This window comes from Xenopus laevis, chromosome 6L (genome assembly GCF_017654675.1).
Source record: "Xenopus laevis strain J_2021 chromosome 6L, Xenopus_laevis_v10.1, whole genome shotgun sequence".
NCBI classification, from domain to species: Eukaryota; Metazoa; Chordata; class Amphibia; order Anura; family Pipidae; genus Xenopus; species Xenopus laevis.
Genome location: NC_054381.1, coordinates 98,794,574 through 98,821,094, shown reverse-complemented (window position 1 = coordinate 98,821,094; position 26,521 = coordinate 98,794,574). Strand labels below are relative to the sequence as shown.

Here is a 26,521-nt window from a genome sequence, read left to right as displayed (position 1 = left end):
TATATACATACATATATACATATATACATGTCAAGGCTTGAGGCTTTAGTTGGCTATGAATTCTCAAATAAAGGAATATCTGGAGTAGTACTAACTCTCTTTATGTAGTAGGTCAATAACGAAATGCACCACATATTTGTGGGCCAAACTATATTATAATTATGTCATTCAAAATGTCTTTGTGGTTTTTGGGCAGGCAGGGGTCATACAAATCATATGGAGTGGTGTCAGGAGCAGCCGGGTTTAAAACTCTGAGGTGTGTGATCCTGGGACCATGCACTTACCAACTGAGCCACTGAAGGCATCATGGCTGCACCTGACCAGTCCTCCGACTCATTTATTCATTCGTTCTTTGTCTGTTCCTTTCTATCGCTCCTTTCTAAATTAGTCCCATGTGTTCTTCATCATGTAATAAAGACCCTTTATCAGGTTCAGACTGGGGGGCCCGGGGCCCACCAGGGCTACTGCCCCAGGGCCCCCTGCCGCACCAGCGTGTGCGACGCATTTGTACGCATGTGAGGGGTGCTGTGGTTGCGCGCATGTGCACGCACCGAGAGGGCCCCCACAAGTGCCGGGGGCCCACCGGGTTTTTTACCGGTGCCCCGACTGCCAAGTCCGACCCTGCCCTTTATATTTCTGTTCCTGACCATTGCTCCTTGCTTGGTCTTTGTGCTTCATTGACCAGATCTTGCCTTCTGATCCGTGTTCCTGAGATTTGTGTTCCTGGATTCCTGTTCCTGAGACCCTCCCTTGTCCCTGTGTTTCTGTCCCTTCCTAGCCTGTCCTATTGGATTTTCCATTGAGACCTCTGGCCTGTTTTTGGACACATCACTGGACTGTTAGCCTGCTGCCTGGCCTGACCTTTGGCCTGATCACTGGACTCAGTTTTTGCCTGCAGATTCCTTCTGTCTCTGACTTTATAATACACAAGAGCCATGAATATCCTGTAAATTATATCCTTATAAATGGTGCTTAGTGATGTAATTTGTTATAATCAGAGCTTAGTGATGTAATTTCTGTCACATGACTCACTGAAACTTGTGTATTTTAATAAATAAAGTACCCCCCATGAGGATATTAGAAGTCACTTTGGTGTTCCATGGCCTATACAAAAACATTTGGCCTTGTGTTTTTATATAGTCATGGAACTCCTCTGTAACCTATAATATCTTTATATTTTACAAGACGGGGTACTTTATCCACTATATAATACACAAAAGCCATGAATATCTTGTAAATTATATCCTTATAAATGGTGAGTAGTGATGTCATCAGTTATAAACGGTGAGTAGTGATGTAATTTCTGTCACATGACTCACTAAAATTTGTGTATTATAGTTAATAAAGTACCCCCAGTTGTAAAATATGAGGATATTATAAGTTACCTCGGAGTTCCATGACCTGTATAAAAACACTCGGCCTTCGGCCTCGTGTTTTTATATGGTCATGAAACTCCTCGGTAACTTATAATATCCTTATATTTTACAAGAGGGGGTACTTTATTCACTATATATTACCATCATGCACCTGTTTAGTTACTGCGTCTCATTAAATTCTGCATTTTTTTCACCTTGACTCTAAGACTCGGTTCTGCTATTTATAGGTATACCCCGGGTTCCCCACCATACAGGCTATTTATTTCACTTCAGTGCCCGATCATTATTTCAGGATTGAATCCATTGATGTCATTACAGTATGTTTTCTACAATGCCTTACTTGCTCTTATTGCCTAGTGATCAACAAGTGTGAACAGTGCCTTTCTTTGATTTTACTAATTGACCACACCTTACTGTAAGGACCTACAAGAGGATGTGTGTACATTTGTAAGATTTACAATTATTAGCATTCATGATTAAGAAATTGGTTTACATTTCTCTACATAAGAATGAATATTAGGAGACCTCCTCTTCTGAAAGGGCATCCTTCAGTACAACCATGGCATTCCAAGTAAAACACTTCAATAGGACAGACTGCAAGACAGTTAAATGTCTGAAGTGGTTGGGCCAATTTCTATACAATGTGTGTCTGTACAGTCCACAACAGCTTCCATTCACAAATAATTATCAGTCTTTATTTTCCCCTCTAAACTTCATTCATCTATTCACTGACTATCGCACAAAGGGGAAATGGGCTATTAATCTTAAGGCAGATGTGCCATATGCTGTGGCAGCCCTATGCCACTTATATTAAAACCTGTACCCCCACATACACAAGGCTCAAGCCATATTCCCTCAGTGCCTTCTACCTTCAAGCACTCACGGTTAAATAAGCAGAATTTGCTTTATTGTAGTGTGTACATTACTTTATGCACAAGTATCAGGGAGATCTCTTGCTTCTAACCATTTGACCTATTACATGGTCAGTCCCTATTTATGTATGGGAACAAAGAGGTAAAATAGATGAAAAAATAGATTAGACTATGGAAAAAAGAGGTTGCATAATGAGGAATGAGGAGGAAAATAGTTTGGACAGTGGGCTTATGGTGCATCTCTGTCAAATACCGCTTGGAGGAGCAACACCATGGCGTAGAAAAGGGTATAGACAGTGGTATGCTACCTTATGCCCTAACACTCTTCAAATTAGCCTGCTTAACAATTAATTTGCCCTGTAATGAGTACTAAAGCTTAACGAAAGAAATAGGCTAGAAATGTTGCACATTATGTTTTGGGTTTCTGTGCCAGCCCAAGGCAACCACAGCCCTTTAGCAGAGAAGATCCGTGCCTTTGAAGATGCCTCTGTAGCTCTCCATCTTCTTTTCTGCTGATTCACTGCACATGCTTTGTGCTGCTGTCAGTTATTGAGCTTAGGGACCCACTCAAAATATACAGTACACATATAATCTAAATGTCACAATATAAGGCTGATTAGTAATTAATACAGACAATAACTACATGGCAGCACAGAAACCAGTGCAACTAGCATGAGAATTTAATAATTAGCCTTGTAGTATCTGCTTATATGACAGGCCAACCTCATTTTCTGCTTGATAATTTGCAAGAGCCCACTGAGCATGTGAGTGTCACAGACACTTTCCAAGATGGTGACGCCCTGTGACAAGTTTTTAGTCCTGGATCATTGCTGATATTGACACGCTGAAACTTTAGACTGGTGCAACAAGTTCATTGTATAAATTTATAAAATATGGCATTTTTAGCCATATTCATTTTTACGGTTTATTCTTCTTTAAGTTCAGTTAAAGGGAAATAATACCCCTGAATTTTGCAGGTCTCCATAAAAATACATTGCGTAAAACAGCCCATATATAAAACACTGTTTCTTCTAAATACACTAGATTCTTAAAAACTACTTTTCTAGTAGTTTGTGTCACTGGAGAAATATAAATAGAAAATTGTAATTTTAAGTACCAAGGTCCAACCCCCTGGCTCATACTGTTCACTGTGCCCACACACAATCCGAGGGTACAGATACATGCTAGGTTACATCAGCAAATGAATGGAGCTCTGTCTGTTACCTCTTCCAGTTAGAGCTGCATTAATTCCATTTGTTGGTTAAATATTCATTATGAAGGTATAGTCTTCCTTTAAACTTTTTACATTTATTTGCCTAAAAATTTTAAATGAATATTCCCTTTACTTCTCTCTTATATGATAGAGATAAAATCAGTCAGTCAAGTGTTGCTAGGAATTATACTTCAGTAACATCTGATGGCAGCATATTTGATGGCCCTGGATTACACCAATTATCTGTCTCTTTCATTACTTAAAAAGCGATTCTCCCAGCCGATATTTGCTTACTTCATATTACATAATACTGCAGAATTTTCAAGTGTTTACTTTGGAATTTGAATTCAGTTTCTGTACAAATGCTATCTTAGGTTACAGCTGCTAATAGGTTCCAGGAACTGGCTAGTCATGAGGTCTCAGTGAAAAAACAAGCAGAGCTGCTTGCCAAATTTTGTACAGTATAGATTTAACATACAGAGCAGATATTCAGCCATTTTGTACTTATAATATACTGTCTCCTTTTTAGTTCAGTCTTGCAATATGATTCAGTTGGTTATATATATATATATATATATATATATATATATATATATATATATATATATATATATATATAGAGAGAGAGAGAGAGAGAGATATATATATATATATAGAGATATATATATATAGAGATATATATAGATATAGAGATATATATATATATATATATATATATATATATATATATAACCATATCTTAGTGTTAATAATAAGAATAAAAAAATCACTGGGGATTCTTAACAATAAGGCAACTTATTACTTTGAAACCAATTTGGGTTGCGAAAATAACTAAGAAATAGGTTTTAAATAATATACTAATCTACTAGCAATGACAGACTGCCTTCATAAATGGAACTCCAATGTAATTTCACTAATGATTTTCAGCAAGGGGTACAGTATAATGCATGAGGGTTAGGATCTGAACAAAATAGGTATAATGCAGTAAAATGAATGGAAGATGTGTTAGATGAACAAGAACTATAGAACTATGCTGTATACGTGATTCAGTGTTTGACCTCTGTTATTTTATAGAAGCCTAAATCTATTAAATGAAGGTAAAGTCATTTTAGGCTGGTTGAAAAATCAATGGGGCTCATTTATCAAAACTGGGCAAAATTGCCCATGGGCAGTTACCCATAGCAACCAATCGGTGATTGGCTTTTTAAAGCCAGCTTCAAGTAGAACAATGAATGCAGCAATTTGATTGGTTGCCATGGGTTACTGCCATTGGGCAGGTGGGGTGGGTCTTTCCTGGTGGCACAAGAAAAACAGAAAGAACTGGTAATAGCACAAAACAGAAAAATTGGAAAATATATGGAAGTACAAGCTCACCATATACCATAAAAACACAACTATTGCATATGGATCCAAGTAATAAACCATTTTGGCACTTGCATTTCAACAAACAAGTCATGCTTTGCATTTTAGGCCCTAGATTACAGCAGTGCAGTTATTTCCCACATTTAATTTTTATGCATCCATTCCTACTCAAGTAATTTAAAGATTTTCTACCCAATCAGACAGGCTACTCTGATGATGGAATAAAGAGCAGCACAACCATCCTGGAACAAGTCAGTTGGTATTCAATCTGCTTAACAGTATAAACAACGTTATGACAGATTGCTATCAGCTTCATCCGAAATGGAATCAAGAATACATTCCAGGATTTCTGGATCTGTTGCCCAGCTCCATAGTTTGACATTATTATAACATTCTTCATTAGAAGCATGGTTACCAATTATTGAGAAGAAACCACCATAGCCCCAATAACTAGAAAGAAATACAGGTAGGCATGTAATATTCTGTTTTTCATTATTAAGGCAGCACGTCTTTTAGGAGGTTATTTACTAAACTGCAGAATTTATTAAACCCCGAGGATGGAAAAGTCAGAATCAGAATATCCGGCATCTCAGACCTGTCGAGATTGCATATAAGTCAATGGGAGAAGTCCCAATGATTTTTTGATGTGCGCTGGGTTTCGTGCAATCCGAAAAAATCTTGAAAATCGGATAATCTGAAAAATCTGAAAAAAACGTGAAAATCTGATTTTTTTTTCTCACAAAGTAAGTAAAAACATTTAATAATAAATAAGCGCAAAAAGCCTGAGCGGATTTGATTGGATTTTGTAGCAGAAAATATTGAGATAAATTCGGACTTTGATAATAACCCCCTTAGAGTTCAAGAAAGTCTATATTTTACTTTACATTTGTGAGACACCTTGTTTTATCCCATATACATAACAAGTCTTGTGTTTTGCCATTTACAGAATTATTCAGTGTATGCCTGTCTCAGCCAGTGTGCCTGTATACTAGTGTAAATGCGCATTCATGCAAACAAATGGATTGTAGATTTGAGATTGCAAAATGGAAAGTGAAAAATAAAATAAAAAGTTTAAAGAAACAACATGGTGGCCATTAATTCTGTTAGATTTCTGATAGATCTGTTACTATGGCAATGGATATCATCAGAGTATAAACAGATAACATAAAGCGCAAACCGTAAGAAAGTGGGTAATGAATTCAGCATTATAAGGCCAGTATGTAGCAATCAACTACAGCAAGGGAAACTAACAATCTACTTGGATACAGGGGTCACAAATATACGTCTCCTGTCAGCCTCATGGACAAAGAATGCTATCTGTTATTAGGATTGCCACCTGCCTGTAGAAAACTGCTTGCATGAATTTCCAAAATAGTAAATCAGAAGTAAATAACATGGCAATCAGCCCCCCCCCCGATGTCACCCAGCATCATGTGGCGATCAGCTGCCCTATTCCATACCCTTTGCCATTCTTTGAGTCTTGCCAATTAGCTGTGATAGGCTAATTGATAGCTCCTTGTGGACTGCTAGCCTGTAGGAGGATCTGTTGGAGTAAACCTGTGTATAATCTGACCTAAACTCTTAGGAACTATGTACAGTACATGCTGGTCCATAGTGGTTGCATCAGTTCTGCTTATACATATTGTAGCAACCAGTTGGATGATGTAAGGTAAGAAACATTCCCTGCTATAAGTATACAGATATTTTACAACTTACTTGTGCGAGTCATAGTTTATTGCCTGCTGTACAGTCTTTGCTGAAACATATGGACAATCATTTCATGGATAAGAGCCACCCTGTATACTCTTTGATCATTAATTGGTAATGGTACTTATTATTTTTGATCTGTGTTCTTTCCAGATCCTGTTAGCCATTTGTCTCATGTAGAAGCTAGACAGTGGCTTGACAGACACGTATGTGTATATATATATATATATATATATATATATATATATATATATATATAAAATTGTGATTTGGTTACTGATAAGAGTCCTTGGTAAAAAGTATCCAAGTATGAAGGTCTCCTCTCATATATCTATTGCTTAACCATGAACATATTTATTAAACAATAAAACCCTCTATGAAGTGTACAATAGAGCAAACAGGATCACACATCAACAGTGGATAGGCATAAACTCACAGCACCTTTGTTGTCCCCCCTCCCTCCTCCCCCCAGGCAAATGCCCCTAACTTGTTACCCCTCTGCGCAGGTCCTGTCCACGGAGCTCACAGGCGCCATCTTCTCCCGAGCAGTCCTCTTCCTACTTTGAGCAGTGTTTTTGATGCATGCGCAGTAGGAGCATTTACTGAATTACGTATCTATTGCGCATGCACCGAAAGTCACAACGTTTTCGGATTCATGACTTTCGGCGCATGCGCAGTCCTACTGCGCATGTGCCAGAAGATGCCAATAATTCCAGGAAGAAGACCGCTCGGAAAAGATGGCGCCTGTAAACTCCGTGGACAGGACCTGCGCAGAGGGGTGAGTAACAACTTAGGGGCATTTGCCCGGGGGGACAGGTAGGCCAGGGGGGAGGAGGGAGGTGGGGCAACACAGGGGAGGGGGGAGAGATTTTTGCGTTCAGGGGGTTTCCTTCTGCTCAGCTAAATAACCTGTCTATCTGTCACTCCTAGAGTGACCTCTTAAGGTGAGTAGCCTATCCTTTCTAGACCTAACTTGTCTAAGTTCCACTCGAGCTCTGCCTGCCTGCTCAGACGAGAGCCAGCACAAGATGGACACTGAAAGCATGGCTACAAAGGGTTTTATACTTTAGCACAGTGCCATCTACTGGTCACTATTGTTAAGATCAACAGCAGTATGACACACAAAAATGTAGCATTGCAAGTAAAAATAATGCCCTCTCTGCAGAATAACCCATATTTATTTATGTTTTACTGACTTAAAAATAATTTAACATTTTAAAAATTAAAAATAATTTCAGAGGTTGATCTTCTTCCCTGTAAGAGAAAATCCCTTGGTTTAAATGCCTAGATTAAAATCATAGATAGGCTAGATAGATCCTTCTTTGGGATGATGACATGAAGCGGTGTATTTACACATATTCATGTAATAACAATGGGATAAAAGTTTTTTCCAGTAAACACAACTATTTGAAAAGACTCACTTTCCATTTTGAAATAAGATAACCCTTATTATAAATATATTTATTGCAAATACTGGCAGATTAGAAATCTGGGGTGAAAACCCCTGAAAGTGCTAAATTGTGTGGAATGCCAAGACAGGATTGTTTGGTGGTTGTGCAAAATAAGACAACACTACCCTGCATTGGCCATGACTCACACCTGATACATTATGGCATCAGGTTGGTCATTTGGACCCTAGCAAACAGATTGCTGAAATTGCAAACTGAAGAGCTGCTGATGCTGAATAAAAAGTTAACTAACTCAATAACTGAAAATAATAAAAATTGAAAAGCAATTGCAAATTGTCTCAGAATATCACTCTCTCCATGAAACTAAAAGTTAATCTAAACATGAACAACCCCGTTAAGGACTCCAAAATTTCAAGAGGATGTATTTAAATTGCACTACTACTACTGGGTCTGCTTCCAGGGCTGGATTTATACATAGGGGGCTTCTAGGCTGGGACCACTTGTTGCTCCTATTTCCCCCTTCAGCCTCCCTCATTTATATGCGTGCACATGCATGCACAAGACATCTCGTCGGCATGCTGCCCATAAATTTCTGCCACCCTAGGCCCAGGCTTTTGTGGCCTTTCCACGAATCCGGGCCTGTCTGCTTCCCCATTAGGCCTCCACAAATAATACATATTCAGATCCTGTTGCATTTGCATTGTTTAGTCTACATGCTACAGTGTATATATTATGTTTAATGCTGCATTTATAATCAAATAATGCAATTTTAATGGTATTATATTTGTGCCAGAATTAAGATGTATGAAGTAAGATTTTTGTTTGCCTAGGTTTGTAAAGTCAGTATATTATCCTAGGTCCTGTGTCCATTAACTGTATGTCTGCTGCAGATGGTACAATTCTTAGCATTAGATGCCATGTACCTGCTCTGCAGCACTATAGATTCTACACTCCTTATTTGCCACACACCATGATGTCAGGCAACACATATTACTGCAAGATCAATGGGGCCTTCACAAAAAAAGGTTAATAGCAGATACTGTAAATCAAAGCAGGCATAGGTATTCCCTGTAGTACTATTTGGCAGGAAGATTTAAGGGTAGAGTTGGCCTTTAACAAGGAAACATTTGCCTTTATAACCCCTGTTTTTTCTGTTTTATATAAGCATGGTTTTGCTCCTGTGAGTATATGTAAGGATCAGAAGGGTTGTAAACAATATTTAAACTAACAATAGATACAGCACATTATACTTATAACAAAATGACAGACTCCATCTATAATAGAATGTACCATCTGCTGCAGAGTGGAAAACACCATGCCAGAAAGCAGCACAAATAACACTAAGGTATAAGAATGCCAAAGCGTATGCAAGCAGGGGAGATACACCGAGGATACATTGGAACATGTATACTTGCTTGCATTCCTATTTGCATCATTCATAAGTAGTAAAGACAGCTGGCTCCCAATGCTAATACTCTGAGCACACAAGGATAATTATTCAGCCTCTGCTGTTTACGGTTCATATTCTACATTTCAAAACCGATTTCACTCCATCCACTTGCAACAATAAACAACGACAAACTTAGTGTCAGGGGATATACGTCCATTTTCTTTTGCATGGAAGAGAGTCTGTGGTCCACACAATTACCTCACACGCACGTCTTGCCAGATCATTTCCATAGAATAATTCAGCGGCAGAGACGGCTAGGGCACGACTTCTGTATAGTGGAATGAAATTCTGATTAAAGGAACTTATCAAACATGCTGCGTCAATACAAAAAAAAAATCAGTCATCAGTGTATAGTTACAGAAGTTTCTCATCATTATTTCACTGGGAATTTTCCATGGTTGCTAGCCAAGTTGGATGTGAGTGCATCCAGGCTATGTCTGTTCAGAAGTAGTTTTTCTTTATTATCTTACTTTTAGTAACAAAGAGGGAAAGGATTTCTAAAATATAAGGCACAAATGAGCTCTCTTCTTTATACTGTGCTGCTGGTACTATAGATTCTGGGTTCCCTTATAGTATATCACTATGCAGCGTCAGACTGGAGGGTCCGAGGCCCACTGCCAAAGGGTCCCCATTTTGCTCTGCCCCACCCTTAACCCCTATCTGGGCCCCTAGCCCCAGTTGCAACCCCCCCCCCCCCCTGCATAGCTGTTCTCTTGCTGAGGTTACGATCAGGCCAGGGGGGGAGGTCAGGGGGCAGCACGGAGTCAGGAGGGCTGGGACCCACCAGCTTTTTTCTGATGTCCTGTCGGCTCAGTATGACCCTGGCTTTATAGTATAATAGTGATAGTAATCTTCTACAAATGCTTTTCAAACTCTCATATACATGGGAACATATAAAAAAGAACAGGCAACACTGAAACAATACTTAGTGCCTTTGAGAGGATTTCGCGTGAAATGTCTCTGTATGTCAATGTAGTAAGGATTTAGGTGCAAATTACGGACAGCAGGTGAAAGGTCTGTTACTGAGGGCAACTGGATGAGAGAGGGGTTAAACCCAGTGTTGGACTGGCCCACCGGGATATCAGGTGGGCTCAGGTGTCAGTGGGCCCTCATGCTGTTAAACATTTGGCCTATTTCATGGCCATTCCCTATTTCAATGAGAACAAAGTGGCTGAATAGTTGGAATGATAGATTGCAGTATGTAAAGAAAAGAGACTACGAGAATAGAGGTTGAGTGAGGAGAGGAAGAATAATAGTAGTGAGAGTGGGCCCGTGGTCTAAGATTACTTGTGGACCCCTGGTCAAAGGTTTTTGGGTGGGCCCCTGGTGTCCAAGTCTGACACTGGTTAAACGAGAGATATCAACCTATTCAAGACAGCATCTGGGAAATCTTCCGTCCACGTAATGTGTCATTGGGGAAAGGGGTATGGCCTAATTGATGTAGGGTTGTGGCCTATTGTATAATTAAAATTATTCACCGCCATACTTGTATTTAACTATGTAACCTGATATCCTTAATAAAAACTTTTGGGGGGAAAAAAATATGGACTGCACATGCGCACATCCTTTCTCACAGCAAAAATTGTTTACTGCACATGTGCATATTGCACACTGTAAAAAAACGGGGGAATGGCCTGTGGTCGCGGCAGTGCAGGGCTCCAAAAACAGGTAACTCCTGAGAATTCCAAGAAAGTTGACATCTCTGGTTAAATTAGAGTGACTCCTGAAAAATGTGGGTGAGTTGACATGAGTGAGGTTTTTGGGGAAGTTTTGATCAAAGTGGTGCAAAACATAACTTTTATAAGCACATTCCGTCTATTTTTGAGGAGTATAATGCAATTGAAAATACTTGTTTCTGAAATATGTTCTCCTTTAAAGGATAAGTAGATCTTAAAAAATATGTGAATGTAAAATTTATGAGAGTGCTATTCTAAGAACTTTTGCAATGTACAATTTTTATTATTATTATTATTATTATTTTTAATTCCAATGTATTAAGGGATACATGTACTGTTAATATTAATGAATTTTGTTACAACAGCACCACCTGCTGGTCATTTTCCAACCAGTCTGACCACTAAGTAGTCAGGGAAGTTGTCAGAAGAAAGGTGGCTGCTCTGATGTTCTTCTGGTTTGGAAAAAATTGGAAACCTCTTTCAAATCTTTCCTAACTAGAAGAACATCACAGCAGCCACCTTTCTTCTGACAACTTTCTTGACTACTTAGTGGTCAAACTGGTTGGAAAATGACCATCAGGTGGCACTGTTGTAACAAAATTTATTCATGTTAACAGTACATGTATCCTTTAATATTTTGGAATAAAAAAAAAAATAATGAATGTACATTGCAAAATAGCTTAGACTAGCACTATCATCAATTTTACATTCACTTTTTTTTAAGGTTTACTTAGCTTATACTATATGTACCAGAGATTCTAGGCCCAGGCAGATCAGCACATTTGCAGCAGTAACTCCATTGTTCCCTAATCTCCACTAAGAGCAAGAGCCTACACAATATGTCTTGTAATATAGGAGCCTGTTGGTGTTATAAAGACAAAACAGCAGGTAGGAATCACTTTTCAAAGCACACGACAGGGTTTTCATAGAAATAATCAGGGACAATAAGAAAACCCCATAAAAATCAAGATAAATTTTAACAAACGGTCAAGTTTGGTGTCTTACATACACACCTACCTAAATCACAAAAACGAATTTTGCCATCTGGCCAATACAGCAGAGGACAGTAAAAAGAGTCTGGATACCAATATTTATTAATAGGGAAGAAAGAGTAAAAGGCATAAAGGCTGGTATTGTTTTTTTTTTTTTTTTTTGCAAAAAGGTGGGAACAGAACCATAAAGATGTTTGTTTAACAGAGTTTTTGCTCTAGCCTGGAAAAAAACCCAGAAATATTTTCTAGCAAAGCAACTCAAAGGCAACTAAACACAGGCACTGTGTACACATCTTGCTAATGCCAATATCTCAATGGAAAGCTGCCAGATTAATGTCTGGGCTGACATTCAAACATGCTCAGCTTCCTTGAATTCTATGCTCTCAGTAAACATTCACAATCACTTCTTAAAAAGAGGCTACACGGTTGAATTCCCTCTTCCACCCCTCCCAGCTCTACACTGCTTAATCTGTGGGCACGGCAAGAGTTTGGACGGTGTCCAGCAAATTCTTTTTCGTGAAACCATTCATTCTCCTGCCTGGAGTGATTAGTGGAAGATCCCCACGGCCCTGCATTGTGTAAACCAGTGTTGTGTGCTTAACACAAACTTATTGGGTTATCAGGAAGTGTCTGTTAAAGGTGGAAGGTTTTAACATTTTATAGAAATGTTCTTGGGAAATAGATACAAGTACTGCTTTTTCTCTTGGCTACGCCTGGGCACAAATTAAATTTGAGGTCAGCGGGTGTTGAAAGTAGCTACATTGCTGACATCCCATCCAACATGAGAGATTTGTCATATCTGTGTTCCCACTTGCTTGTCTGATTTAGCCATCCATTGGCTCAGCAAGCTATCCCTGTGGCTCACTGTAGGTATTACACTTCTGCAGCCATTTTTATCCTTTATTAATGCCAGAGGCAAATGTCAAAATGCGTTTCCATGTGCATTACTGCTGCATAAAGAGCAATTATAATGACTGCCATATGTGTGGTAGCTACCACTGAGCAAACATTCCTCTTCGTAGAGGACTACAGATAATAGTGGAACTAGTTTAGTAACAAGAAGTTTAAAAATGAGAAGAATCTATTTGTATATTGGCACGTTATTCCATCACATACACCCAAGTGAAATCTTTTCCACCAGCAGAGAGCAGTGGAACGTCACTGTAATGGGGCCAAGAAAGCCAAGAAGGCTTGGTGAATCATTGCAAAGCATTAGCTGTGAATAAACACAAGGCATTTAAAAGGTGGTACACAAATAACTGTGGATCAAATGTGGTGGAAACTTCTATAGCAAAGGAATAAAATGTACATTCAGATGGACAGGCTAAAGAGACCAACAGGCTCTACTATAGAAGCACAACTAATGTGTTAGTTTAGAACAGTTCATCATCATTTATTTATATATATAACAGTTTAGAGAGTTGGTGACCCCTGCCCTCCCAGAGCTGCTTTAGAAATACATAAGAAGGCAAAGAATCAAATCTTACACTTCAAAGCAGTTATAGGATCCATTATCCAGAAAGCTCCGAATTAGGGAAATGTGCTCTCCCATTGACTCCATTTTAATCAAATAATTCCCATTTTAATAAATGATTTCCTTTTTCTCTGTAATAGAACAGTAGCTTGTACTTGATCCTAACTAAAATATAATTAATCCTTATTGGAGCCGAAACAATCCTAAATGGTTGATTTAATGTTGAAATGGCTTAAATGGTTGGTTCACCTTTAAGGTAACTTTTATTATGTTATAGAATGGGCAATTCTAAGCAACTTTTCAATTGGTTTTCATTGTTCATTTTTTTTATAGTTTTATAGTTATTTGCCTTTTTCTTCTGACTCTTTGAAGCTTTCAAATGGGCGTTGTTGACCCCTTCTAAAAAACAAATGCTCTGTAAGGCTACAAATGTATTGTTATTGTTACTTTTTATTACTGATCCTTCTATTCAGGCCTCTCCCATTCATATTCCAGTCTCTTTTTCATATCAATGCATGGTTGCTAGGGTAATTTGGACCCTAGCTACCAGATTGCTTAATATGTAAATTCAAGAGCTGCTGAATAAAATGCTAAATAACTCAACAACCACAAATAATAAAAAATTAAAACCAATTGCAAATTGTAAAAATGAAATGTAAAAGGTTTTTATTTATTGTGAACTATCTGAAAATAACTGAACTGAAAAAAAGTGTTGGAAGGTGAACAACCCCTTTAAAGTAAAAAAATGGATTAAAAAAGCAGAAAGCAAGAAACAGCCGAAAAGAGAGTGACACACACCTATGATTGACTGGATAGTTTTGCAAACCTTTCATCTCTATATGTATGTTGTGTCCTCCAGTGTTTTTTGTCCCACCCTAGGGTTAGTGTAGCACAATCCTCATACTCAAACCTTGCTCCTCATTTGAAAATTAAGGCATTCTGGACTACCTTGGTACTTGATAGGGTTAATGGTGTGGTGAAATTGAGGGGGAAAGCAAGGGCCGCAGATAGCCATCCTAGCCTTGGGTGCCAGTACTCAGTGTCACAGCTCTGACATTAACTTGTTATATGAAAAACATGTAAAACAGCTTATGTCTCATTTACTCTTGTGTTGTGAAACGGCATTCCCACCAGCAAGATTTGTCTACTCATAAAGTGTGTTCGTTACACGGGTTAAACCCGTTGCATGCCTGCAAAACAAGGATGGTGGTAATTAATCATCTAGAATACTTAAACCCCACCGACCCCCCCCAATTATTTTTTTTCAGCAAGAGCAAGGTCAGTTTCCATGGGTGCCCTCTCTATGGCTTGTTATGTATGACTGCCAAAGAGGGTGTCAATTGTGATGTGGACACCTGTCTGCTGGGAACTGGAGTCACACCAATAACGTATTTCTCATAGGCCTCAGAACAGCTTTCAGACGACAATGATAGCCAGTCATTCTGTGCCAGGTCGCAAGCAGCAGTTCAGAAGAGAAACACTGTGCCAGGCAAGCCAGCCAACAAGCTCTATGCATGCCTCTCAGCTTTGAGTTGTGTGCAACTCTTAGCACACTGAACTCATGATCAAACCACTGGCTGTGTCAGCACAAAGTCACTACTCTCTTCCATATATGCTTTTTGTATACAGAATGCTAATTACTAACCACTGCACTGCTTTTGTCCATCCAAACTTCCCCAGTATCCCAATATTTAAAATGTTGGAATGGTAAACATAACAAAGTAAACTCACAAACATTAACAGGCTGAATATCACTATGGAAAAAATCTGGGAACAAGGGTGCCCTGCATTGTAAGCCTGCCATAGGCTCCCTAGCTACTTGCAATTCCCAGCCTTGCATACACAAGACAGAGAGATTCCATGGGAAGTGCTCAACATAGGCAGAGCTGCATACACAAACAAGGAGCAAATTTAGTTGGGCTAGGTGCTAAGAAAAGAAACCCATTGCACTTTGCACCCTCTTTTTTACATTGTACATTGTATATTTCCCTAATTTGTAAATGATTCTTAAATGATAATGTGGCAAACTATAGGCCTGTGGCAATAGGGGATCAAGTCTGCATTTTCTCTGTCTGTTTTGATGTTATAGAAATAGCAGACACCCATCATTTTAAGTGTTTTACCTTTTTAATGCTGAAAGTCTCAGTGTAACTCTGGGTTCCATATCAGAAGCACTGGGAGTTCGGCATCATAAGGTGCCTAAAAGCAGTTGGCTGCCTCACTGCCAAACAGGGTTGGTAATTTTGTATGAACCAATTACCTTTGTTTATTTCCTTAATGGGAACCAGCATCCCTCAAATGTTGCCAAACTACAATTCCTAGTCAAAGTTTCAGTGGTATGCTGGGAATATGCTCAACAAGAGGATACTAAACACTGATACAAGAGACATACAACGAGTCCTTTGGCCTGGGAACAGTCGCTGTAATTCATATGCATCAGGTTATCTTATTTCCATTACCATGTTTCTATAATAACATAGGATACATATACTGTTACCTACAGTATAAATCATTACATTGTCCTTCTCCTTTCTATCAAGGCTTTTGTTAGATCTGCATTTCATTTAGTAACTCAGCTCAGTAATGGATTTTATATGGCAAACAGTCTTAAGTTGTAAATATACAGCATCTCAGGGGATCAAAGGCAGCCAAGTGAATATGCTGCATATTCTGCTAGTGATATTGTTGTCTGATTAACTTTCCATTTAGTCAGTGGAATGTGTTGCTAAATTATATAGAGACCAGAAGCATCAATTTTGGTTGCAGCCATGTGCATACTCTGCTGCTAGCTTTTATCGAAAAAATCCCCAGCAAAATATCTATACTCAATTTTAGCCCACACCACAATTCTGGAAAATAAGGGGGTTTTACTATGTTTACTTAGTCATGCTATTATATCAACAACATTTTGAACAACATAACTAAGGCATCTTTTTAAGAGGGTGAGAAGTGGTTAGAGGTGTCTTGCTACATCCTCAGGAACCCCCAAACAGCTGGCTAAGGACTTATACACACTGCCCCTGGGGTGTGCTTGGCAAGTCTTACTTCATGGTATTCTAAGTTTATTCCCAACTATGCTTCAGTTGTGGAGCCACTTAGAGCACTACTACGTGGAACTTTAAGTCTGGTGTGGTCAGAGTCTGCTCAACATAGCTTTCAAATAGTGAAACAGCTAATTGTGAACAGTCCAGCACTAGCTTTATTTGATCCTGCACTACCCACTATGGTTACTACAGATGCTTCAGACTATGGCGTTGGTGCAGTTCTCACACAGATCAATGTTGATCATACAGAAAAAACTGTTGCATTTGCATCCAGAACACTTACAGAGACAGAGCGTAAGTATTCCACTGTTGAAAAAGAAGCTCTAGCATGTGTTTGGGCAACAGAAAAATGGAGAACCTACCAATGGGGTAGAGAATTTACCTTATGCACTGATCATAGCCCTTTACCTACACTGCTTACAACAAAGGGACTAGGAAGAGCTGGAATGTGTATAGCTAGATGGTCAGCAAGGCTACTGAATTCCAACTACAAAATGCAATACAAACCAGGTTTGCAAAATGTTACTGCTGATTGTTTGTCACGTTTACCTTTACCTGCAGCTTCTGATACACTGGATGAGGACATAGAAGTTGTAGCAGTGTCTGATTTACTATCATCTACAGTTACAGCTGCTGATTTTAAGCAAGCTTGCTTCACATGTCCAATTCAAGTAAAACTACGGGACATAAAAAGCAAATGGCCAAATGCTGAGAAGAAACTCAGTCCTGATCTTCAACCTTACTACAGGATTAGACACAAACTGTCCTTAGTAGATGGCTATGTTGTCCATGGAGCTCATCGTTTACTGGTACCAGAGACCTTGCGAGAAAAGCTCATACAATTTGCACGAGAGTCATCAAGGAATTGTACGTACAAAACAAAGACTACAAGAACTATACTGGTGGCCAGCAATGGACAGGGCCGGATTTACATAGAGGGCGCCCCTAGGCCCACTGCCGTTCGGCGCCCCTGTCCCCTCCCCTTTATTCGTGCAAATTTAAAAAAATATTGTATCTCCAGCGCATCCACAGTGTTTTTGAACCAAAGTGGGTGTGGTTGGGCATCATGCCGCCACCCTTAAATCCTGCCGCCCTAGGCCTGGGCCTAGGTGGCCTTTCCACAAATCCGGGCCTGGCAATGGATGCCGATGTGGTATCTGCCATTCATTCTTGTGTTACTTGTCAGAATCATGACAAAACAGCTATCACACATACACCACCACTTCAGCCAGTACCATTCCCTGATTCAGCATGGGAAAAACTTGCTATTGATATTGTCAGTCCTTTTACAGATGCTCCTATAGATTGTAGATTTGCTATAACCTTTATAGACTATTACAGTAAATGGCCTGAAATTGCATTTGTTTCTCATATAACATCAGCTACAGTAATAACATTTCTGTCTACAGTCTTTAGCAGAGAAGGTAATCCAAAGGAGTTAATATCAGACAATGGACCACAGTTTGTCTCATATGAGTTTGAATCCTTTCTGAGAAAGAGGAATATTGTGCATAGGAAATCTTCAGAGTATTACCCACAAGCAAATGGAGAAATCGAGCGATTCAACAGAAGTCTGAAAGAAGCACTACAGACAGCAAATCTTACTGGGAAATCTTGGAAAGTATTTACAACAGAGTTACTACATAACTACAGAGAAACGCACCATGCAACAACCCAATCATCTCCAGCTGAATTATTACATGGCAGACAGATGCGCACTAAGTTACATGTTGGAGACATCAAACTTCCACAAAATTATGTGCCAACAAAATCATCTACTGCTGACATTGTGAAACGTCAACAAGCCAAATGTAAGTGTTATACTGACAGAAAACGTGGTGCAAGAAAAGTGCACTTTCAGCCTGGATCTTTAGTCAGAATTAAGAAACCAGGAATACTGAAACAAGGACAATCTAAATTTACTACACCACTTAAAGTGAGACGCCAGTGAGGACCATACACCTATGAATTGTCCGATGGACGCATATGGAATGCAAGTCGTCTTGCTCCTGTTAGATATGACTTTGGAGAAACTCCATTTGATGAAGGACATTTTCCTATTCCTGATGTCAACTGCAACAGGCCTGAGGAAAGTGAACCTAAGTGAAGGCGTACTGAGATAATCAGAAAATGACCTGCATGGACCAAGGACTATGTGATGTGAATAATGTATATTATTGCTTTAAAATGCATACTGTTTAATGTTGCTGTTTATTATAGTTGTCCAAATATTTTCCTACTATAGGGGGAATATGTGGTGTTTATGCAAATGGCCTGTAGATGTCACTGTGTGCTCATACTTATACTGTGTATACTTCCTGGTAGCTTAAAAGTGAAAGTGAAGGATTACTGTTGTGTAATGCCTGCATGACTCTGCTAATAAAGCACTGTTATACTCTACTAATCCTTGGCTATCCAAAACATAACAAAAATCACTGATTAACTTATTGATGCAGTTTGCTGGGGATTGCACTTATTTTTTGGGTACCAACATACTGTGTAAGATCAATACAGTATACACAAGTAGGGTTTCACACACCAGTAGTGACTGTTTGTAGGTTCTTTGCCATTTTTAAAATTCCAAATAAAATATTTTCTAAACAACAGTACAAGTATGTTTCAATTAACTTACGACATTCACTGTGAGGGTTCTGCAGTCTTTTTCATGGGTGTCTCGTATGATGGTTTCCAGCGTGCTCTTTATTCACACACACATAGATCTATATATATATATATCAATGCCTGGAAAAAAAAACAGACAAAGAAGGCGATAGCTGAATCAGTTGCTTAACATAGCAGCAGCAGCCTCCAACTGTGGGCTTGTCCTACTGCATTTTAATGAGTTTTCTGAATGCAGGACCTAATGTGCAATTGACAGCCATATGAAATCTTATTGTCAAAAGCTGATTGGGAATGGACACAAACTAAGCGCATCATGATCCCAAACAGCAAGCAACATAAGCCTTAGATTAGGAGATCGAAATCGACTCTTTTCTCATCAGAATTCTATATGACATATAAAATAAAACAGTAACCGCATATTTCTTTTCGTTATCTTATATGTGACAAAAGCTAATCACGATGGGCATGCTTTAGTCAAGATTCATATTATTTTCTGATAAGCCAAGTGTTCAGGGAAATACACAATTAAACAATGCAAACATAATCGCTTCTTGCCCTAAATAAATACTGAAAACACATGGAGGTCTGTTGCTGTGGCTATATTACTGCTGCTTTTCCTGGCTCAGATTGTTTATTCTAAATCTGTAAGTGCAAGAGATTTGTGAAACTGTGTCACTCTTCATAATACATGGCAGACAAAGGTAAGCCGTTTTGTTGGACTACAACTTCCAGAATCCTTTGAATAACATGGTGAGAGCTTTAGTTAGACCACAGGAGCACCAGTGTGTTACAGTTAGAGATAATGGCCACCACACAATGCCAAAACTACTTACACCGGATACTTTAATATAACAAGTTAGCGTGTTTGAGATACCGAGTATAACTTTCCGCTTGTGACCGCATATAATTGTGGGAGATCCACAATTATTATTGGTGCTGCTAGGTCTTTAATCCATTGGACTTAGCACTGTGTTATATTGCTTACTGTAAAGTATCTTGGTGTTGACAAAAACTATTTGCAGTGTTAAAACAGATATGAACCAATATGTTTACTATATACACAGGGTATACATACAGTGTGGCTGGGCTGATTTTTTTTTAATATTGCCATTTTACTAATTAAACCAGAAGGGAAAAAAATGGGAATCTGTAAGATAAAAAAAAACATTTTACAGTAGTTAATGCAGACTCAAAGAGTTTTATCTGCATATTTTCCCCTGACTGCAGGTGGCTCTGTATGGCAGTACACATGGTCTTTATGCCTCCAAACTTGCCTCCAATTCAGAAATCCAAAACAGAATATAAACATTTAAATACAATGGGGTTTAGATCCACCTTAAAACCAAACGAAATTGCAATGAATTGTCTGCTGATTAAAAAGCTGCCAATATTATTACCTAGCTTTGAGCGTATAGCAAGGCTGCACAGATATCAGCCACTGGGCTTTGTTACAAGGAATTGCACCATCAACTAGAAATCAGTCAGGTTAAAATAGAGTTCAATGCTTGAATTTGATGGACGTGTCTTCCAAACTTGCTATGTTAACTTACTATGTTACCATCTGACATTTGTTTAAACCAGTTGTAGTTATGGGATTTAACGTTAACTTGATTATCTGCATATGCTCTCTCAATTGTTGCAATAATTCTCTCTCCTTTTACCGTCACAATTAAGTAAAGATGCCTTAATGCTGGCAAGAAATTGTCTGAGCACTTGAGTCTCGGTGAATAAGCTTCAGTGAGATAATGACCCTGTATAATTATGCTCCTGTAACAGAATGACTTCATAGCAATCTATTGTTGCAGCAGCGGAACTCTCATGATAATGAGTATGCAGTGAAGGTTAAAATGACATTCCTTTATTCCATCCGTCAGTAGTAGGTATTTACAAATGTAATTTTTGCAATGTGGAAGAGCGAGTGGGAGGTGCGTGTGTGTGTGTGTGTATGTGCTATTTTTGCCATGATTACATTATTTATCCAATGCAGAATCCATAGCAAGAGGGGAGGGGACAGGCAATGTGGGTACGGTATGCTGGGGCCACCAACAAGGAAAACAAAAACAAAGCAACAACATAATTCAGGGGTGTCCAATATGTGGCCCTACAGCTGTTTTTGCACTGCAACAGTTAACATCTGGAATTTGTAAGCAGCACCATTAGACATATTACTTATCGTACAATATACGAATACAAAATTGGCATTTTATCAAGAGCATTCTTGAGACTAGGCCAAGTGCCCCCTCACCCTGCCCTGGCAAAATCAAGAATATTTTTCCCCAGCGGCAGCTATATGCAGGCTAGCTTGCCTATTATCTGTCAGAGGACAAAGACCAATGGGTCTGTTACTCTCTATATACTCAGTCTCTGTGAATGGCCAAATAAAACTTCTCTCTTTGTTTTCCATTGACGTCTTATGAACCCATCTCAGTGTAATTGATGGGGGCCTCTAGTCAATCCACAAAACAGAATTTTCAGCTGTTTGTAGGCCATGGAGCTGATGGTTGCCAAGGCATGCTTGCAACTCAAGTTAAGATGACCTTTGTATTTGAAAAGTATTTTTGCTGCTGGGCTTTTGTGCCATATGAGATGCATTTATGAGCACTAAAAGGGGGCACAGAGTGCCACCTCCACCATAAGTTACATGTTTACAGGACATGCTAATTACAATGCTTCTTGTCTGTAGAACTAAAGGTTAACTAAAGAAGTGGGTAGAACTGTTGTACATTATGTTTTGGGCTTCTGTACCAGCCCAAGGCAACCAGAGCCCTTTAGCAGTAAAGATCTGTGTCTCCAAAGATGCCCCAGTAGCTCCCCATCTTCTTTTCTGCTGATTCACTGCACATGCTCTGTGCTGATGTCACTTACTGAGCTTAGGGACCAACTCACAATATACTCTACACATAGAATAGAAATGTCACAATATAAGACTGATTAGTAATAAATACAGACAATACCTACATGACAGCACAGAAACCAGTGCAATTAGCATCAGAATTTAATAATCAGTCTTGTAGCATCAGCTTATATTACAGACAAATCTCATTTTCTACTGGATAATTTGCTACGACCCTTAAGCTTAGCTTCTCAACAGCTGCTCAGAGCCCACTGAACATGTGAGTGTCATAGACACTTTCCAAGATGGTGACCCCCTGTAACAAGTTTTAAGTCCTGGATCATTGCTGCTATTGACAAGCTGAAACTTTAGGCTGGTGCAATAAGTTCACTATAATAAAATATGGTATTTGTAGCCACATTCATTTTAAGGGTTTAGTTCTCCTTTAAGGAAAACAAATACCAATGGGAGAAGTAAAAGTTGTAAACTTTTTCGTTAAGATGTTTTATTACATACACCGTGCACTGACACAGACTAGAAATGTGCAATATTTTTTCTGTTAGGGGCACTATGGCACACGTATAGTAAAAGGGTCATATAGGTATTGCTATGGGACGCAGTGAAAGTGGATACAAGAAGCAAGAAAGGAAGTTGCAACTTACATGTTCTTCTTTTGTATTTTATGAAATAAAATACAAAAGTTTAGTGCCAGCAGTACTTTGTATTTTAGAAAAATATACCATTTGGCCATGGAAAGTCCATATATCCTCCATTTATCTAATGGGTCAACAGTCACCCAGCCAGAAGCACAGTTGCATGCATTGCGCAACACCCAATGGCATGCTGGGAAACATTGCAGAATGTCACCTAAATTATATGTAACCAGTATCCAGTAAGCTCCAAAATACTACACTGTCATTTTCCATAATGAGTTTGATTTAAACAAATACCGTATATACTCGTGTATAAGCCGAGTTTTTCAGCACTCAAAATGTGCTGAAAAAGTCTACCTCGGCTTATACACGAGTCAGTACCTGCAGACAAGCCCTCTCCCGCTGCCTTCTCCCGCTGCCTTCTCTCTGCGCACGCACCTGGGAGTCGATGAAAAGGAAGACGTGCAGAGGCGTGACTTAAGACTGTACGACGGAAGTATGAATGCGCACTGTTTGCGCGATCACGTTGACTTGAGGAGCGGCGCGTCCTGGCATGTACCGGTATGTGAGTGTAGGAAGTGATATCTGGATGGAGTTCGGCAGCGATACAATCCGACCTGGTTTCGGCAGCAGCAGTAGCCTCCCACGTACACAGAGGAGGGACAGGCTGATCCGCCGCCTGCAGGTACCGGATTTTTTTTCTACGAGTGCAGCTAATTAGGCAGCAGCATGCAAGGCTAACGCCCACTCCCCGGGGACCCTCGGGCTCTTTGGGCAACTGCCCCCAGCTCGGCTGTGTCTCCACCACAGACTTTTGGAGCAATTATACTGCACGTTTTGGCTGTGCTAACAGTGCAGCTAGCACACAAATAACCAGTGCTAATTTAGCTGTCCAGTACCGTACATTAAATGTCAATATAAACTGCTCATCAAGAGGCTGTCATGCCTTACTTAATTCCTTGCAGAACAGCAGTCATTTATGAGACTATAAAGGGTAGTGGCAGAGGGGTTAATACCCTGCAGAGGGGTTAATACCCTCTAGGACTGTGGCTGTGGGATAGCAGTGACAATTCTGAAGGGGGGGTTAAAGGGCTGAGCAAGCAGGACAGAAGCAGGAAGAACAAATGAATGAAGCAGCTGAGCTGTTTGCTTTTCAAAGACCAGAGTAAGAGGTATGTAAAGAATGTAGTGAGCCATTTCATTAATTAGATTTTTGTTGTGACCAAATTTAGGAAAACTTACCAGTAGCTGCTGCATTTTTCAACCTAGGCTTATACACGAGTCAATATGTTTTCCCAGTGTTTGTAGGCAAAATTAGGTACCTCGGCTTATACTCGGGTCGGCTTATACACGAGTATATACGGTAATCCTTAATTTGGGACTGACTTTTTTTTTTCTCTGTACCTTGCACTTTGCATTAACTAAATCCAGGTTTATGGCAAAATATACTGTATTTATGTTTAATTTATTTTACTAGCTTAGTGCAAATAAAAGGTAAGGTTCTTTTTTATGCAGAGGAGCACAGGTCCCAAGAATTCCAGGTAGGAGATACCATGTATAGTTTGTATATTTGACAGGAAAGTCAGCATGTCCGCTATTTGAGATGACAGTTTACTTATTCTATGGCAAAGGCTGGCTGAGATTCAGAGCAGATTGTGTCAGAATCCAAGCTATTCATAATCAGCGCAGTATTAAAAAATGCACCTGCCTTCAACATGAACTTCACGTAACAAAGCTTACACACTGAGGAACTTGGTTTGTTTTTGCAGGGTTGGAACTAGGAGAAGCCATTATTGGAAGGGTAGGGTTGCTACCTGAACTCCATGGCGCGCCAAGGAGTGATCCATCACCAGGCAAAAACTACTTATACTGTATCCAACTCTCGGATGAACCGGCAGTCAGAAATATGTAGTATTTACATGCAATTTCTCATTCACTTCCTTTATCTTCTGGACATCCGACACGTCGCATGCATGTCATCACATAGCGATGGATCGGTCATTGGCGCGCCGTGGAGTTCAGCCCTAATACATATTGAATCTACATCTAGTATGGCTTTTTAACAATTCATTTTGTCTGATACATGCTGCAGACTGAACTGATTTACAGTAAGTGCAGTCATGCAGCATGCATCTAAATTAAGTGCTAACTTGCCATGAAGGATGTGGATTCAGTATGTGGCCGGTATTAAAGGGGGGAGCTGCCAGTGCTATATTAACAAGCCCATTTCTGCTGCCATACAAGTACACAGCCAATCCTGTACCTGGTAAGGAGTCATATGTACACCCGAATGAGAAGTGATTTGGCCAAGCTACATGTACGGGGAGGGAGAGGGGCTGTTACTACTGCAAATAAGGTAATGGAAGGACAGCTTTGCGGGGGCTAGGTGCCAGATCACTTAGCCTGTAATATAACTGTAACACTGTTCATGGATCATATACAAATTTATTGCAGTGAAAAGAATAATAAGAATCATTTCATGCTGCTGTTTGTTCCTTAAAAGATCCCATTCTATTAATTAAAAGAAGTGACTATGAAACAATACCGCTCCTTCCATGATTCTGCATAAACACCCAGGATGCTGGCTTTTGTCTAGATATAAATAGCACAGTACACATTTAAGACCCCCCCCCCGCCGCTAGATTTCTCTTAGAATAATCACTTTTTGTACATTTTAGCACATTTATATCAATTCTTCACAGAATGTTCCTTGAATACATTAACTCTCACACTTTTTCAGAGATAGATTTCCTATAATCTGTTCACACTTTTAAGAGAATGGTTTCTAAAATAGAAAGCTTTGGAGGGAAAGTTCTTGGTGGTGAACTGTTTTATTTCCATCATTATCCCACATTCAGAAATATCTCTCTATGGGCCTGAAACACTCTGCTATACATTTGTCTGTCTTCCCTTGTCATTCCAAAAATATGGCATACACAGTTACTCTTCTTCTGCATTGCCCAAAGCCCTTTACTGCATTAAGGCATATGGTATACAGAGAGATTACTATAGAATATTTTAAAGTTAAAGAGAAAATGTATGCTGTTGGCAGAATGGTGCTTTAGTTTACTAATAAAAGAAGTGCATTTTAATTGATTGCCCCAGTATTTGGCATTATAACACTCATTATAATTCTACTGCGCCTATTGAGGCAACCGATTGTGGGAACCCTGGAATTCCATCCACATTCAGGGTGGTCTTAGCTCCTGGGTTTCCCAGTGTCAATAGGTGCACAATTCAGCAGGACAGGCAACAATTGGTTTTGGACTTTTGCTGTGTAATTACTTACGTTTCTGTATGTTATGCAGCTATTCAAGAATCCTAAAGAATACTGTATATAACTTAACAATAAAAGCATTAATGATTAATGCTTGCCAAAGATATATTAGCAAAGCGAAGCGCTTATATCATGTGAACCGTGTGCTCGGGGGAAACAGCATTCTTCCTATATACTGTATACTCGAATTTTTCTGGTTATTAAACATAATATACTGACTCACAAGCCTGTTTCCCAGAACTCAGCCTTGAACCAGAATGATGACACTGCTTGTAGGCCTTGTGCTACAGTACATACGCAAACAACACCATAGAACATGGATCTGGGAGAAGACATATTTGTGTGAAAGCATGGGTTCTAGTGTCTTATGAACGGCAGCTCAGTTGTTAATCACAGTAAACACTGAAATCCTGAATGTATGGATATCAGAAAATTGTCCATTAGTATAAGCTACACTATTACAGGTATCTGTTATCCGTCAACAACTTATCCTGAAGCCCTAAATTACGGGAAGATCATTTCCCATAGACTCCATTTTTATAAAATAATTCACATTTTTAA

At 39.3% G+C, this 26,521-nt stretch overlaps 1 protein-coding gene across 7 annotated transcripts in view; it reads right to left on the bottom strand.

The window, feature by feature from the left end:
* The window catches only part of atxn1.L (ataxin 1 L homeolog), a 165,618-nt gene that overhangs the window by 15,668 nt on the left and 123,429 nt on the right, over positions 1-26,521 (bottom strand). For 6 of the 7 annotated variants that reach the window (XM_018267813.2, XM_018267818.2, XM_018267814.2 and 3 more), the window contains one exon: positions 19,208-19,317. The exons of the other annotated variant lie outside the window; for it this stretch is intronic. The gene's annotated coding sequence lies outside the window, so the exon portion shown is untranslated. The remainder of the gene's footprint in view (positions 1-19,207; positions 19,318-26,521) is intronic. 7 annotated transcript variants of the gene reach the window in all.